Source organism: Micromys minutus (assembly GCF_963924665.1).
Source record: "Micromys minutus genome assembly, chromosome: 2".
Lineage (NCBI taxonomy): Eukaryota > Metazoa > Chordata > Mammalia > Rodentia > Muridae > Micromys > Micromys minutus.
The window spans coordinates 51,838,738-51,851,859 of NC_137971.1; the positions used below are offsets into that span (position 1 = coordinate 51,838,738).

The 13,122-nt window shown below is 47.3% G+C and overlaps 1 pseudogene across 1 annotated transcript; it reads right to left on the reverse strand.

The window, feature by feature from the left end:
- Nucleotides 1–7,966: 7,966 nt before the first annotated feature.
- On the reverse strand, nucleotides 7,967–10,709 carry LOC308417595 (annotated as a pseudogene). Its single transcript has 5 exons — nucleotides 10,650–10,709; nucleotides 10,202–10,296; nucleotides 9,905–10,003; nucleotides 8,329–8,395; nucleotides 7,967–8,199 (listed from the first exon to the last, which is right to left on the reverse strand). The product of its transcript is annotated as an uncharacterized misc_RNA (transcript).
- Nucleotides 10,710–13,122: the final 2,413 nt, after the last annotated feature.

A 13,122-nucleotide genomic window follows, 5' to 3' on the forward strand; every position in this document is an offset into this window, starting at 1 on the left:
CCTGTGGTTAATAGCCCTGCAGTCCTGGCTGGGCTTCCTTATTTATGAGGTGTCTGGCTGGTTAACCATTACTTATGGGTGGTGATGTTCTTTTGCCCCTATAGGTGAATAGCCAGGAGACATCCTGCAGGACCATCAGGGAGTTGACACCTGGACCACATTTTGCCCTTCTCTGAAGGAACCAGGACAATGCAGAAACACACTGTCAGCAAAGGGAATGGTCCTTTTTCTGGGACCCCTGTAAAACTGATACCATATCAGGCCTGGGAATCAGGATCCTGAGCGCATACAGGGCCCTGCCCCACTGTGAGCATGGTTACCCACTATGTCCTCACTGGGGTTGCTCAGTCCCTGACTCTGGTATCTTGCTAGCTTGAGCCATTTTTTTTTTTTTTTTTTTTTTTTAGTTCAAATGATGTCATTTTGTTAAACATGCTGTGTGATGTTAGACAGTTCATTAGCTTCTCTGAGCCCTTTTTTTTTTTTTTTTTGCTAGAAAATAGTGGTGATAAAGACCTTCTTTACAAAGCCATGTTGTTGTTTTCATGATGCAAGATGCCCTTGTAGCGATGTTTAGCTCAGTGTCAGAGCACAGCACAGAGGGAAAGCCCGGCAGGATTGTCTGTTTCTGTCCCTCAGACATTCCACTTTGTGGGAGGAGATGGGACTCTTAAAGGGGGGCCTGTTGTACAAACTAAATCAGGAAACCCTCATCACCCAGGTAAAGCAAGGTTCACCATCCCCAGACGTGGAATTTACCCATCATTCTTTTCTTTCTTTCTTTCTTTTTTTTTTTTTTCAAGGATAAAATATCAGTCTGTACTCCTGGCTGGCCTACAACTCTGTAGATCAGGCTAGTAACAAACTCACAGACATTTGCCACGCTCTCCCCTCTGTTGGGATTAGAGGCTGTTCCACTATACTCTGCCCTTATTTATCTCATCTGTCCCTCTCACCATCCTCCTCCACTTCCCCCGCCACCGTCCTCTCATCAGTCACCTCCCCCATTCTTCCACTTACCCACATAATCCCACCGACCCCCCACCCACTCGCTTACACTCCCTCCTATGCTCTTACCCCCACTTACTCATACACTCCCTCCTATGCTCTTACCCCCACTAACTCAGCTCTGGGCTGACTCCATGGCAGGCCCTGGGGAAGCAAAGTCCAGCCGGAGAGATACACAGGCTGATTATCAGGGCCCAGGTGACCAGGTGATGGCCTTGAGTCTTATCAGAAGATTGGCACAAACTTCCTTAAAGAGGAACTAGGGGACAGTTGCTAAGGTTAGCTGATAAGCTGAGCAACCAAGGTCCCAATGACACCCAGGCCATAGCCATACCCTGAATATTTGAAGCCACATAGACAAGAATGGGTATGCAGTTTTGCTTGAGTCTGGCTTGTGCCTCAGAGCACGGTGAACCACATCTGTATGTGCAACATTGGAGAAATCAGCTCACACCAGGCATGGTGGTGTCTACAATCATAGCCCTCTAGATGTGGAAGCAGGAGGATTGGAAGTTCAGGACCAGCCTAGGAAATAGTGAGTTTGAGGCCAGGCCCATGAGACCCTGCCAAAACCTAGAAGTGTGGGGAAGAAGGCTCAGTTAGCAGAGCGCTTCTGTGCAAGCATGAGGACCATCCCCCTGCCTCTGTACAAGCCTGGGTACGGTGGCTTCAGTCCACAACCCCAACACCAGGGTTGGGAAAGTGGAGAGAGAATCGTCAAGGTTTGCTGGCCAGCCAGTATCGCTAAATCAGGGAGTTCCAGGTTCAGTGAAAGACTCTATCTCAAAAACTAAGATGGAGGGATTGAAGGGATGACTCAGTTTGTACCCAGGTTCAGAACCAAAATGGTGGCTCTCAACCAGTTACACCTATCTTCGGTTCCAGAGGATCTGATTCTCTCTTCTGACTTCTGCACACACCCCACAGCCCACAGCTCACAGACACTCATGCAGACAAAATACACATACACAGAAATAAATCTTAAAAGTGAAGGATAAAGAAAGATACTGACCTCTGATCTACACAGACACATGCACACATGTACACATACATGCCAACACTCACTGATGCATATACAATACTCTATAAACAAGCAAATCAGCTCTAGCTGTTGGAATCACTTGGTGTCCACACTTGCGTAGACACTGAGCTACCCTAGCTGGACAGGCACTGAACATTCTAGACTGTGAACATTAGTAGAAATCAGTGCAGGGAGCTAGAGCATGTGAGCTCCCTCCATCCCTCCCTCTCTGTGGCAGGAGAGCCACTGCGCTCCTCTTCCTTCCTGACCCAGCCTGTGACCCTTCAACCTCTTGGATTCTGGCACCAACAGTGAGAAAAACACATGCTGGTTACACTGTGTCTGTGCAGTGGTATCACATGACCCTGGGGGCCTCAGGCACAATCGGAAAACCATCCTACGCTTCATCAAGTCCTAAAACAAGCCCTTCCACCACACTGCCCTAGCTGGGCCCACAAATAACAGTCTTAGGCCCTCTTCTCTCTGCTTTTAAAATACTAGTCATTTGGGTTAGGCAGTGGTGGTGCACATCCTTGATCTCAGCACTCAGGAGGCAGAGGCAGGTGAATCTCTGTGTGAGTTGGAGGCCAGCCTAATCTACAGAATCAGTTCAAGGACAGGTAGAGTTACACAGGAGAAACCCTGTCTCAAAAACCGACCAACTGGGCTGGAGAGATGGCTCAGTGTTAAGAGCACTGACTGCTCTTCCAGAGGTCCTGAGTTCAATTCTCAGCATCCACATGGTGGCTCATAGCCATCTGTAATGGAACCAATGCCCTCTTCTGGTGTGTCTGAAGAAACTTGGCAGGCATCCTCCAGGGACAGAAGTAAGCTCGAGGTGGGAATCTGACTTTGGCCTAGGACTCAGGAAATAGGCTCAGATTAAGAACATTTATATTTGAATTAATGCAAAGCTCAGAGCTGGCTCAGGTGAGGTGTGTGTGGCAGTCCTTTTGTCTTGGTCATCCTGACTAGCCCCTAGAAAGGTGTTTACAGAAATTTTGTTTACTGTCTTGCTTGTTCCTTGACCCAGAACTGATCTTTTTGCATGTGCTTAAAGTGGTTTAAAAGTAGACTGGAAAAATAAACCCACTTCCGCCTCAGAACCAGCTGGGGTCATTCTACAGTGTTGTCTAATTGTCTTTTTTCTTTTTAATCATTGCTCCTGCCCCGGAAAACCTGTTGACTGACTGAACTGGCTTATTCATACTCATGTATATATAAAATAAATAAACCTTTAAAAAACAACAAAAAAACCCAACCAATCAAAAACCAAATCAAAACAAATCTTCCCCCTCCCCCCACCAAAACCCCACTTATTTACTTATTTAGATGTATGTGTTCATATGAGAGCAAGCATATGGAAGTCAGAGTCAGGGGACAACCTTTGGTGGTCGGTTTATTCCTTCCTTTTGAGAATCAATCCCAGGCCACCAGGCCTGGCAAACATTCCATCACTCACTAAGCTATGCTGCCAGCTCCCTCTCCTCTCTTAAGCCCACAGCCTTCTCCCTGCCCAGCCCTCAGCTGACCACTGCTTCCCGGGTCACTGCTCTGATGCTCAGTCTCCTAGCCATGGCCCATCCCCTTGTCCTGCCCTTTCGGTATTGCAGAGCAAGCAGTCCATGACCCCATCTGAGGTCAGCCTCCACCCTGGGAGCCATCTAAATAACTCAAGGGTGTGACTCAGTAAGTCCTACTCCCTTCTACTTCTGTGCACAGGCACCCACACATATATGTGTGACACATGATATGCAAACACATATACACATCCTGCACACACACACACATACACACACACAAAACCAACACCAACACCACCAACAACTCCCCCCCTCAAAAAAAAAAAACCCAAACTTGTTTCTCCTGGGCCTTTCAAGCCAGGTGGAGGGCAGATAACCATAATTCACTAGGATACATCCCAGCGAACCCTCTGACCCAACAGAAGCCTCTGAGGTATGCACTATCACCAACTGTGCTACAGACTGTCCAGTCACGGTCCCATAGCTGCAGAAGCCTCAGCTGTGGTTAGAACAGCGGTGATGAGGCTGCAGCTCCATGCTCACTCAGCAGATGTCCAGCTGCAGGAAGGGTTGTCACTCAGCCCAGTGTCTGGGGGACAGAGGCATCTGGAGGACAGTACATAGTGTGTTAGCACATGCAAAACCTTCTTTTGACTATCAAATCTGGGGCGGCTGTGTGTGAACTGAGAGGCTTTGTAAAACCATCACAGCTTCCCCGTGGAACTTGGGTTTGAATGAGACTTTTAGGCTGGTACTGCCAGGCAGTGTCAACAGGACTGGCTGTAGGGGCTCTCCAATTCACTTGTAACTGAGCAGCCAAGCAGTCTTGGTAGTACCTAAGAGCCCACATTACTGGGTTAGGCCAGAGGCCATTCAAAGGAAACAAGGCAGTCAGGTTATAATGATGTCTGCTCTGGAGGGAAGTCCTTAAGGTGAGGTGTTCTTCCCCTGGAATCCCTCCACATTTCCAGAGTTTTCCTTAGTCTGTATTCACTCTGCTTTGAAAGAGAGAAAACAGGATACAGACCATTTCAGTTTAGTCTGTTCCTAAGTTCCATCTTGTCTCTTACTAGGCAAGGAAAGTAACTTACTTGCAATATAAGGCATTTGATGGTGAGTTTCTGGAGTTTGGGTTCCCACCCAATGTGAAACAGATAATCAAATAACAACAGCATAGAAAAGATGTCCTGGTCAGAGAGAGGTTTGCTTACAGAAAAGTGGGGTGGAACAATCTTTAGTTGCTGACCATAAAATCCTGAGAAGAGGGTGTTTTGTGGACTCCCCCGATTAAGCTTACAAGAGAGCTTAAAATCATCACTGGAGACAACATATTTCTTTTACATAAAAAATTGGTTGCAGGCCAGAGAGATAGTTCAGCTTGTTGCAAGCCTTGGGACCTAAGTTTGATTCCTGGAGCCCACATAAAGGTGAACAGAGAGAATTCACCACAGGGCTGTCCTCTGACCTCCACAAGCATTGTGGCATATGTCTCCTCTACATTTAAAAAATTTCCTTCCTTATTTTTTAAAAGAATTATCTATTTATTTTATATATTTGAGAACACTGTAGCTGTCCTCAGACACACCAGAAGAGGGCATCATATCCCATCACAGAAGGTTGTGAGTCACCATGTGGTTGCTGGGAATTAAACCCAGGCCTCTGAAAATTTTCTTCCTTATTAATATCAACCAATCTAAGGATATAAAAGGCTTATCATTACTTTATTATTTGCCCATAACCCTAAGTATTTAGTCTCCATTCCTATTGGATTATACTTCGAGACTGAGCCAATCTAAATTGAACATAATGTAGATGCAAAGGAGGTAGGAATAGGCTTAATACCATAATTGGGGATGGTTTGTATATATAGGGAAATAGTTTATATACAATAAATGATAGTCTCTAATAAATGTAGAAGGATGTCCTTAGTGATAAGTGGGTTCATCATTTAACTGTTGGCCAAAACATTCCTGGTCAGCTTTGTTAGTGCATGATTCCCTAAGGGAAAATGATAAGACTGTTGTATGGCTGGGCCACTGGTCAAGGGCTGGCAGGAAGTAGGTCACAGGGGATGCCTGGGATCCCCCTCTCCAACCATCAGATGAAGATGGGGTCTCTGAAGAGGGTACTGTTGAATTAAAGGTGTGAGTTCTGCTTAGTCTAAGCTGAAACAGGGTCAAATGTGCCCTCTCAAGTGTTCCCCCAGCTACTGTGCTTCAAACAGTCCCCTGGGTTCGTCAAAGTTAAACAGAGGCAAGAGGGTTTGGGGTTGTATTTCTGTGCCTAGCCTAGGGTGGCCTTGGGTTTGATTCACAACACTGTGGTGGTTGGAGACTCAAGTCTGGTTGGAGGAGGAACCACAAGCAGGGAGCTCCTTCTGGATGGTGTGTGCAGGTCCAAGAGCGAGCACCAAGGTGGTCTGACTCCCAGACTCATTCTTTCTAGGGTTTCCTTAGAGGATTGCAGAGGAATTCCAGCTCAGGCTCCATAAAATTAAGAAATTATTACCTAAAATGGATTAGGATGCAACTGACTTTAACCACAGGCTTCACTCCTTCAGCTTCTCACTCTCTTTATAACCCTGCTATTCTTGATAGGCTTGTTCTCCCTCTGTCTCTCTGTCTCTCTCCATCTCTCCCTCTGTCTCTCTCCACCCTCTTTCACTATGATTCCTCTCTTCTATGTCCCCTGCTAGTTCCCCTCTCTCCCAGACAACCCTGTCCAGTTTATTTCTTTCTCTCTCTTCTCTGGACTCTTTCAAATCCCTCTGGCTGTTCCCTCTCATCTCTACAATAAAAGCTTTCTCTTAAACATGGAGGTCATGTTGTCAGTTTAGACAGGTATCTGTAGCTGTCTTGGCTACTCTGTGGGTTCTTCTTTCTTTCATCCATCTTCATCTCTTTTCTTATAGGTTTTCAATCCCCTAACACTAGAGAGGAGAGAGAGGAAGAAAGACATCCCTAAATAAAGTCAGGGGTTAGGCCACTTCCTGCTGAATAGAGGAGTCAAGTTCCCTGGGGCAAGTATGATATTCACTTTCTGGCCATCTAATTTCTTCTTGTTTTTTCTATGTTCATGATTACTTAACAAATTGCAACCAACACCAACCAACCAACCAACCAACAACCCTCCCACCCACCCACACTACCTCTCAGGGACCTAGTATTTGTATATCCTCAGAAAAGTACCCAGAATTCCAAATGCCATCACACAATCACAGAAACTATCTGCAGCTGACAAAATCATGCTCCTGTTAGAGCTCGAGACAAATCACAGCCGCTATGGACAGTCTGAAGCAGCCTCACACCCCACACCTTGGGTTAAAATGAAAACATATTCTTATATTTGTTTTGTTTTTTTTTTTTTTTAAGAAACCAAATCCAAAAACTCACTACAGGTATCTTTGCCATTTTCCCACTGCATAGGTTAGGCAGGTTAGCTGGCCTGAGAGCTTCTGGGATTCGTCTGTCTCCACCTCCCCTCTCTCCTTGGGAGTGCTGGGATGGCCACTGTGTTATGCCTCCCACTGTTCTGTGGATTTTGGAGATTCCAACTCAGGTACTTCTGCTTGTGTGACAGGAGCTTCACTGCTTGAATCACCTCCCCAGGCTTTAGAAAGTAGGACTTCCCTTCATACACACATTTTATGTCTCTCACTTTAGGAATGTGGAAGCCTAGTGAGGCTTCCCAGTCTGGGCACACCAGAAAGGAAAAGCACTCAAGCAGTCACAGCCCAAACCTAAAAGCATCTCTAAGGCCTTGGGAATTCTCACTCTCTTCCTGCTCCCTACCCCATAACCTACAAAAGAGGTTCTTCCCAACCTTCTTAGTCTGTGCTCTGAAATTACAGCTTTCATCCTCAGGGATATGAGTACAATCCCTTCCTGTCCCACCCTGGAACTTATTTATCATAGATCCTTGAGTGAATCTGAAGGCAGCACTATAAGGTTAGGAAAGTCTAGAGACCTCTTGCCTCTCTTGCTCCTACCCCTTTGTCCCTCCTCTCCCCATTTCCTTCGCCCTTCTCTCTCCATGGCTGGCCTCTTCTCTACTCCTTTTTTCTCCTCTCCCCTCTTCTCCTTTTCCCCCCTCCCCTCTCTCCCTCTCCTTCTCCTCCCTTTCCCATACTACCCTCTTAACTCCCGTCCCCATGCCATGAATAAACTATTAAAAAAAAAAAAAAAAAAAAAAAAGTCCAGAGACCTAGCTCTCTTTGGATTGGCTGGATGTCCACCTCATCCAAGGCCCATGGATGCTTGGTTCTACAACTCAGTGGGGATCTTTATTGCTGGGGCTTAAACAAGGGCTGACTGGTGGAGCATTCCTGTGAGAATTTTCTGGGAATAAGGTGCCTGCTGGCAAAGGTATGGGAGCATCAAAGGAGTAGCGCAGGCCAGAAACCCTCCTCGGGTGCTTAAGAGGTTGGACTTCCTCCTGGGTATCCCCTGCTTCCTCCTGAGTGTCCTCTGCTTTCTCCTGGGTGTCTTCTGCTTCTTTCTGGGTGATTCTTGCTTCCTCTTGAATGTCCTCTGCTTCCTCCTGGATGTCCTCTGCTTTGCCTTGGGAATCTTTATCTGTCTCCGGGGAAACCCTAGATTCTTCTGAAATGACCACAATGTCCTCCAGGTTCTCGTACAAAAAGGTAGGCTAGAATAGAGGGTACAGGACCTGGGTGGCTATACCAGCGGGACTGAGTTCAGCCTCTGGAGCAAAGGGGCAAGGCTGGGAGCAGGGAGGAGCCAAGGCATAGCATGGCTCTGGGGCTGAGGGTCTCACCAGGTTTTCTAGCTTCTCTTCAAGGGCTTGGTTGTCCCTTTGGTTAGAGTACAGCTCTTCCTGAAGCCTAGGGGAAAGGAGAAGCTCCCTGAGCCCCAGGCTCTTTTCCCAGTCACCCCTACAGTACACACACCTCCTGAATTAGCTCTGTGGTTGGTGACTCTGTAGGACCCCTCCCCCCATCACCATCACAGAGGAAACTGATCCTCCCATTATAACCTGCATTAACAGCCCAGAAAAACCAATCCTGCTTGTTCTCTCTCTTTTTGTTTCTGAGACGATGTCTTATCATGTAGCCCTGGCTGGCCTGGAACTCACTATGTAGACAAGACTGGCCTCAAACACACAGAGAACTGCCTGCCTCGGCCTCCTGGTGCTGGGATTTAAAGTGTGGGCTACCATGGCCAGCATTTTCTTTAATGTTTAGTTATCTCAGTAGAGCAGTGGTGGTACACAGAGGCAGGTGAATATCTGTAAATTCCAGGATAGCCTACACAGTGAGTTCTAGGACAGGACCTTGTCTTGGAAAGCAAACAAACAAAAAAAGATTTACTTTGCTTATATTATTATCTGTTCCTGTGCCTGGTGCCCTCAGAGTCCAGATTCCCTGAAATTAGAGTTAGTTGATAGAGATGGTTGTGAGCCACCATGTGGTTGCTGGGAATTGAACTCAGGACCTTTGGAAGAGCGCCAGTGTTCTTAACCCCTGAGCCATCTCTCCAGCCCCCGACTCTGAACTCTTGATTCTTCTATTTTCTCCTCCCACTGCTGACTTTGGCACACACACTGTCACACCTGGTTTATACAGTACTGTGATTTGAACCATAGTTTCCTGAAAGGCATAATGTTCAACCAACGGAGCTACATGCTCAACCCACACTCATTTATTCACAAGATTTCATGTAACCCAGGCTGGCTCAGAATTCTCAAAGAGCAGATGATGTTGAATCCCTGATCTTCCTGCTTCCATCTCTAAATGCTGGGATTGCAGCCACTCACCCATACACAACTTTTATTAAGCAGACTTGCTTATCACCAAGGAGCAGGGCAGAAAGCTGGCCATCTCTCTTTGAGCTCTGTAAGGTCTGGTTCAGGACTCTGAAGGTTCCTAGTATGAATCAGCCCTGCCCGAGAGCTCAGTGCCAGTGCTCAGATTCAGGGTCAAAGACATGGAGCCCTGAAGGAGAGACATCACTTCCGTCCCTGGACCTCTGTTGCCAGGAGGAATTGAGTAGACCTCAGCCCCATTGGCTGACATCACAGAACAGAACCCCTCCACGACCAGCTACCCATCTAGTTCTTTGACAGTTCAATGTAAGAATCCTTAACACATTAGACTCCTGCCACTCAGCCATGGCTATGGTCACTAATGGGTAGGACAGATCCTGTAGGATACTTCTGCTCGAGAGTCGAGGGCCCTGACAGAATAAAGACATCAGAGAAGACAGGCAAGGAATTCAGGGCAAGTGGAGACCCAAAGCCACAGAAGCAGCCCAAGCCCTCAGCTAAGAACTAGATCTGGCTTCACTAACCTGTCCTGAATACTTTGCCCCACTAGTCTGTCCCTGAAACTCACCTGCTGCAGTCCCTCTGCAAAAGCTGTAGTTCTTCTGAGGTCCTCCTAGGGCCCCAGTCATCCTGACCCACGAACTGACTCTCCAATATCTCTCTGTCCCTGGGGAGGTAAGAGTTGGACCTCAGGGTCTAGAGGCCAGCTGTGTTCCCAGCCTGATACCTAGCCCCATCAGTCATGAGTGGACTGTTGAGCCCAAAGCTTAATTTTAGCACAGGTTTGGGTGGTCTTTGGTGGGAGTTGCCTTCCAGGTCTCTCAAGAAATACCCACTCAGACACACACCATTCAGGCAGTCTTACGTCTCATCATCTTTGGGCTCAGGAGCGTTCAGGAGTGTGAACAGGAATTTGACAGTGGGTTCCGGCTGTGTGTCCAACATTTGCTCTGAAGATGGCTTTGTAGAGAAGGTGCTTTGGTGACTGAAATGGCATAAAGTTTCCAACCCAAAAGCCCAACCCTCCTTCCCCTTCTTGCTCTGTCCACCTCTCCTCTCTACAGGGATTTGATCTCTGCACCTCTCAGCTTCTGGGGAAGAAGCGGTGGAAAGGACAGAGTGAATGAGTTATTTCCCAGAGGAGGCCCTCCAGCTGCTGCAGGACCCAAGATGCTCCACAGCCAGGAGTCTGAGGGTCAGGAATACAAGTCTTGGCCCAGACTAAGGAAAAATTTCTGCAGCCTGCCTATCTCTCTTGCCTTCTGTCTTAGGGTCAACAGTAGATGGGGAAGCCCCCAGGGCTTTGCTGTCACCTCAATATCGGGCGCCCCGGGGTCCTTAGGTTCTTCTAGCTGTGGCTCAGCAGGCTGCATGGCTGTTTTCAAGACCTGCTTGGAGCTGGCACTCTGCCTGCCTGTGGAAGACTAAGGGAGACACAGACCTGATTGGTTACCCATTTCCCTCATCCATTTGCTTGTCTTTTCTATTTTCTAACAAGGTTGGTTTCCTTGGGATGGTAATTGGTCTCAGTAGTAATTGTCTAGAGCCCATTACCAGCACTATTCAGCAAGCCAGAGCCTCCAGAGCTAGCTAGTGTTGCCAGACCAAAGCCCAGCCCAGATGGTAAAGGCCTCAGCAAATACAATGTGGGATGCCCAGTGTTGATGGTTAATATTGTCACCTTGACAATCTAGTCACCTAGGAGACAAATTTCCTGGCATGCCTGTGAAGAAGTTCCTAGAGTGGGTTAACTGAGGAAGACCCCCTCTCTTGGAGGACACACTGCTCTATGGGCTGGGGTCCCAGAAGGAATGAAAAGCAGAAAGAGAACTGAGCATCAGCACTCATCTCTCCCTGCATCTCAAATGCTATGCGAGCAGGCCTGCTGCCATTGTTCCCTGCAGACTGTGAGCCAAGACAAACCCTTTCTTACTGAGCTATTTTGTCATAAGAGGAAAAAAAAAAAAGGAATCGATCAATACACCCAGTTCTCAGTGTTTAAAAAATCTTTATTAGCGCTGAGTTAGTGCAGGTGTGTGTATGGCCCACTCGGGGAGATCAGAGGACGACTTTCAGGAGTCCGTTCTTCCACTATTGACTTCAAGGAACAAACTTGGGAAGTTAGGCTTGTTTGGTTGAGGTTTACACGTGAGTTACCTCCAGAGTCCACAACCATTACACCCCAAAAGTGAACATTTTAGGCACAGCTGTGGTCTTAGTACTTAGAAGTGGAAGCAGGGGAATAAAAAAATGTAAGGCTACCTTTCAGGTAAATAACAATGTAAAGGCCAGCCTGGGTTACACGAAACCCTATCTGGAGAAACAGACAACAAAATACGAAAGGAACTGTGCCAAAGGAAGGGCTCAAGTGCCGTCTTTGCCTTGCTTCTACAATAGTAGGGTTCCTTTAAATATTATCTCCTCCTCTTCTCTCCCTGCCAAGCCCTTGTGGGTTTTTGTTGTTGAGTTTTTGGTTTTGCTATTTTTTCTTTTTTTAAAGATTTATTTATTTTAGTTATATGAGTATTGTCACTGTCCTCAGACACACCAGAGGAGGGCATTAGATCCTATTACAGATGGTTGTGCCACCGTGTGGTTGCTGGGAACTGAACTCAATAACATCTGATTATACCTGGGCCACAGGCTCCTCCACTGGACGGAGCTTGAAGAGAAGGGGACTAGGGCTAGCTGTAGTTGATTCCATGTGCCTCCCCTGGGAAAGAGTGCTTAGCAGCCTTGCTCAGATCCAAGTTCCTCTGTCCTGAGAGAAGCCCTCCATTCCAGGAAGCCCTCCCTAGCTTGGAGGAAGAAACTGGGACCAGACAGAGTCACTGGAAGGAGGCCAGGCTGGTAGAGGTGACACAGCCCAAACACATGGCATGTAGGGCTTCAGCATGGGCTCTGTCTTGGACCAGGTAAAAAGCAGTCTACAGACAGGCAGACTTCTAAAGTTTATTTGAAATCAAGCCACCTTTCCCTTAGGCTGCACATTCGTTCCTCAAAGGTCTGTAGTGAAGGTAGCAAGCAATTCAGCATGATCCAGCCGAAGTCCACAGAACAGGTAAAGACAGGTCCTGCAGGAGTGTCCCACTGAAACCATCCTGGTATACCAGGTTCTCCCGTGGGTTCTCATTCCCATCAACTTGCAAATGTCAGAAGTCCAATGGCCTTTAAACCATAACTTTTACCATAATTGAGAGGAGGTGGTAGGCAGGAAGGAACCGCAGAAACCATGATATATCCACTTTTGTTCCCAACAACCCCCTGGGAATGGTCTCAGGTGAGAACAATAGTTAAGCTCACAGCAGAAGCTGCCATCAGGGCTCCAGCTGTTTAGCATGTGAGAGATGTGACAAGATGTCCTGAGCTGAGACCATGCAGCTATGTTTAAAGAAGCAGATGTGGGTGAGGAAAGAGCTCAAAGCAGAGACTATAAACCTTATGTTGGTGCATCTGAGGCCCACACTATCAAGTGTACCCATTTTGCTGAAAGCAGCAGTACCCCATTCACCAATGTCAACAGTAGACACAGACCAGTTGCTACATAATAGTCACTGTTCCCCCTCCTTTCATATCCCAGACTCCAGAGACTCAATGTCCAGACCCTCCCTCAAGCATTTAACTGTCCCCCGGCCTCTAAGTCCTCTCAACTCTACAGAAACAAAGCAGAACACAAACCCTCTTTACTGGCTGGTGGCTCGACGCAACAGCAGAGACAGCCCATGGCTAAACCAGTTTCTGATAGTTCTGGCCTCAGAGCAAAAGCGGCTTCTCATCCCCAACACG